The following is a 5241-nucleotide window of genomic DNA, read 5'->3' on the forward strand; positions in this document are numbered from 1 at the left end:
ACCGTTTATAAGTCATTCATACCGTCAGAATTTTCGACACAAATGACAATAGAAAGTCGATGAAAAAAATTTTTGCTTTTACCGTCGAAAAAAATTCGAAAGTTTTTTTAATTGTTAAATTTGTAATAATATTTTCCATGAATTTACTATTTAACGAATTAGATAATATTCTATATATTAAGTAATTAAAATGTCATTACAAAGTGTACCAAATAAAGTAATCACTACAAAAATAAAATAATAAAACTAATGAAGGCTAAAGGCTAATGGAGGTTAATAAGTGACAATGTTGTAATTTAGTTCTGAAACTTAACATGAACAAAGTATACGATAGAGTGGAATGATCTTTCATTTGGAATGTCATGAAGAAGTTAGATTTTTGTAAAAAATGGTTAGATTGGATTTAGGAATGTGTGATATGATAATGCTTTCTATAAATTTCGCACAATTAATGAATAATTAGCCAATAAATTAAATATTAATAAAAAATTTGAAAATGAAATTTTATAATTGAATGAGATAGAGCTAATTAAAATAAGAATTTTGACACTAATTTTAAAAAATTTGGCTAAGATTAGACTAAACAGACCAAACCAAACGAACCAGACTCATATATTGGGCCAAGGCCCAACCCAATCCATTACACCCCAAAAGAGCTCAGATCTTCTTTCCTTCCCCAAATGAAAAACATGCAGGCATGTATGGAGGAGAAGAGAAATAAGAAACAACCCTAACCCTCCACTTTAATCTCACATAACTTTTTACTCTAAGTTCCGATCGCCGCACCGTTTGCGGCCACGCGTCTGTAGTATCGAGCTCTACAAAACCCAGTGGTTAATTTGATAGGAAAGTCTCAACTTTAATCTCAATTTTTCCTTCCCCTAATTTTCGAAAATTCCATGAATTGGATGATGAGATTTTATTGGTTTTAATGTTTAGTGCCAAGCTAGCTTAATGAGCTTGCCGAGCTTTGAGCCAATTCTCCGTTGGTGAGGTGAGAACTCTCAAACCCTATTGAATTCCTTGGTTATATGTGTTTGGGTATTAAGTGTGTATGTATGGATACAATGATATGAAATAGGTGATGTATATATGTGTTTTGGAGCATAATTGAGGAGATAGAAACTTGATTAGGAATTTTGGATGCTGAATTTTGGTAGTGGAGCTTGTAAACTTGCTTAGTTGAGTTATCTTTGGGCTATACGAGGAAATTGGTAAAAGTATGATTTTGGTTTCTCGTATTCAATATGTACGGTGTAGAGAAAACTTAAGCTAGACGACTTAGAATAAGTTGAACTGTATGTTTGATGCATGTTTAGTGGTTTTGGTTGATGGAATGTGTGTTGAGTTTGGTTGTGGATATTTTGGATATTTGTGTGTTGACCCAATTCTCCGTTGGTGAGGTGAGAACTCTCAAACCCTATTGAATTCCTTGGTTATGTGTGTTTGGGTATTAAGTGTGTATGTATAGATACAATGATATGAAATACGTGATGTATATATATATGTGTTTTGGAGCATAATTAAGGAGATAGAAACTTGATTAGGAACTTTGGATGCTGAATTTTGGTAGTGGAGCTTGTAAACTTGCTTAGTTGAGTTGTCTTTGGGCTATACGAGGAAATTGGCAAAAGTATGGTTTTGATTTCTCGTATTTAATATGTACGGTGTCGTAAAAACTTAAGCTAGACAACTTAGGATAAGTTGAACTGTATGTTTGATGCATGTTTAGTGGTTTTGGTTGATGCAATGTGTGTTGAGTTTGGTTGTGGATATTTGGGGTGGTGGATAATGACATGAATGTGTAATATTGATTGAGAATGAGTTGATAACGTTGAAATTAATGAATTGTTGATAATGATAAACCATGATGATGATAGTTAAGTATATGATTGTGAATTGAGTATGAATTTTGAGGTTGAGCTTGATTTATTGTGAGTTGAAGATGTTAAGTTCATTGGAGTTGCGTATTTGGGGTACTATGACATGAATTGAGCATTGAAATATGAGTTGGTATGTTTGGATGTTGCCGAAAAGCTTAGAGTTTTTATATTGAGATTATAAGATTGGTGAAAATAGAGGTTTGATAAATTTTGTGAGAAACTGATTTTTGATCGAACTTCGGCGAGTCATAACTCGGCTTCCGAACTCCCAAACCTTTTCAAAATTGTTTCATATAAAAGTTGGATCCATGAAGTTTACACCATTTGAAAAACGGATGAAAAATATTTTAAAACCATAAGTTATGCGCGTCGAAAGTTTGGTGCGTAAAACTGAAATTCTGCATCATTTAGAAATTTTTGCCTATCTGCAGAACCCGCGTACGCGGACACTTGCACGTGACGCAGCCATTCCTTTCGGGTTTGGTGTCTTGTGTACGCGGGAGTGTGTCGCATACACGAGGGGTGGAAATTTTATATGTCGCGTATGCAGGTGGTGCACGGAATTGTGATCACACTTTTCACAACTCTGGTACAACTAACCAGCAAGTGCACTGGGTCGTCCAAGTAATAAAACCTTACGCGAGTAAGGGTCGATCCCACGGAGATTGCAGGCTTGAAGCAAGCTATGGTCATCCTGTAAACCTTAGTCAGGCGGATTCAATTGGTTATGAGTTTTGATAATTGAGAGATAAATAAAACGTAAATTAAAATAAAGATACTTATGTAATTCATTGGTGGGAATTTCAGATAAGCGTTTGGAGATGCTTTGTTGCTCCTGAACCTCTGCTTTCCTATTCTCTTCATCCAATCATGCGTGCTCCCTTCCATGGCAAGCTGTATGTTGGTGGATCACCGTTGTCAATGGCTACCATCCGTCCTCTCAGTGAAAATGGTCCAAGCACGGCTTCTGTACGGCTAATCATCTGTCGGATCTCTCGTCTCGAATGAAGAATACCAGGCACAGCTACTGCACGGCTAATCATCTGTCGGTTCTCACTTGTGTCGGAATAGGATCTCTCTATCCTTTTGCACACTGTCACTGCGCCCAACATTCGTGAGTTTGAAGCTCGTTTGTTCTAGCCTTTACCACGAAGGTTCTAATCTCTATGAGTTCGACTGCTCTGTTTTCAGGAGATGCAAGTCAAAGTCACGAACCAGAGGCCTAAGGGATTATACTCCAGCTGTTGTCCAATGACTACGTTGAACATCATGTAGACCGCTTGTGGTTGTCAGGCACGCGGATCTTGGCTAAGCGAGTAATGAAGATAGTGGGTGATTGTCATGGGTCACCCCTTAATTCTAACTTAACTGAATTAAGAACGAGAGTATATCTTGGAGAACAGTGACGAATCCAAAAAGTTTTGATAGTGGGGGCAAAATATATATAACATAATAATAATAATTTAAGTTTAGCTAATATGTGTCTTAAAGACACATGACAAACTTATTATTAGTAGAATATTTTAAATTTTTTTATTTGATAACTGTAAAATAAATACATTAAAAACTTAAATTTTTTGTATTTCCAACAAAAATATTCTCAATTTGTAATCTTATAATATGTGCCTTTAGGAAAATTTTTTTCAATTAATGTAGTTGTTACAGAAAAAACTAAAATTAATTTAAAAAAATAAATAATATCTTTTGAGTTCATTTCTAAGAAGTAAAAAAGAACACCAATCTTATTTAAATTGAGAATTGATTATTCTAATAAACATTTAATATGAAATTCTTAAACTGACTATTAAGTACCAAAGGTTGAGTAAAAAATTATTGTGTGGTTGAATTCAATAATTTAATGGGGGCAAATAAATATTATTATTATATACTACTCAAAAAATTTTCAAATTGTAGTGGGGACGCTTGTCCACTATACAATATATAGATCCATCCATGTTGGAGAAGAGACATGCGTGAATTGAAAGAGAAACAATAGTACTTTCATTAATTCTTGAAGAACAGCAGAGCTCCGCACCTTAATCTATGAGGTGTAGAAACTCCACCGTAAAAAATACATAAGAGAAAAATGTCTTGGCATAGCCGTGTGGCCAACCTCCAAATGTGAAAAATGTCATAAGATGATGATAATACAATAGTAAAAAGTGCTATTTATACTAAACTAGTTACTAAGGATTACAGAAAATAAGTAACTAAGTACAGATAGTGCAGAAATCCACTTCCGGAGCCCACTTGGTGTGTGCTTGGGCTGAGCATTGAGCTTTACACGTGCATAGGCCTTTTCTAGAGCTAAACACCAGCTTGGATGCCAGTTTGGGCGTTTAACTCCAGTTCTAGTGCCAGTTCCAGCGTTTTACGCCAAAAAAGGGTCTTTAGCTGGTGTTGAACGCCAGTTTGGGCCATCAAATCTCAGGCAAAGTATGAACTATTATACATTGCTGGAAAGCCCAAGATGTTAGCTTTCAAGCCCAATTGGGAACGCGCCAATTGGACTTTTATAGCTCCAGAAAAACGCGTATGAGTGCAAGGAGGTCAGAATCCAGCAGCATCTGCAGTCCTTTCTCAGCCTCTGAATCAGATTTTTGCTCAGATCCCTCAATTTCAGCCAGAAAATATCTAAAATTACAGAAAAATACACAAACTCATAGTAAATTCCAGAAATATGATTTTTGCATAAAAATAATAAAAATATAATAAAAAGTAACTAAAACATACTAAAAACTACCTAAAAACAATGCCAAAAAGCGTATAAATTATCCGCTCATCACAACACCAAACTTAAATTGTTGCTTGTCCCCAAGCAACCAAAAACAAAATAAAATAAAAAGAAGAGAAAATACAATAAATTTCAAAAATATCAATGAAGATTAGTTTCAATTAGATGAGCGGGACTAGTAGCTTTTTGCCTCTGAATAGTTTTGGCATCTCTCTGTCCATTGGAGTTCAGAATTGTTGGTCTCTTTAGGAACTCAGAAATTAAGATAATGTTATTGATTTTCCTAGTTAAGTTCTTTTTTATTCTTGAACACAGCTACTTTATGAGTCTTGGCCGTGACCCTTAGCATTTTGTTTTCCAGTATTACCACCGGATACATAAATGCCACGGACACATAACTGGGTGAACCTTTTCAGATTGTGACTCAGCTTTGCTAGAGTCCCCAGTTAGAGGTGCCCAGAGTTCTTAAGCACACTCTTTTGCTTTGGATCACGACTTTTACCACTTAGTCCCAAGCTTTTCACTTGGACCTTCATGACACAAGCACATGGTTAGGGACAGCTTGATTTAGCCACTTAGGCCAGGATTTTATTCCTTTGGGCCCTCCTATCCATTGATGCTCAA

Source organism: Arachis ipaensis, chromosome B04 (assembly GCF_000816755.2).
Source record: "Arachis ipaensis cultivar K30076 chromosome B04, Araip1.1, whole genome shotgun sequence".
NCBI lineage: Eukaryota > Viridiplantae > Streptophyta > Magnoliopsida > Fabales > Fabaceae > Arachis > Arachis ipaensis.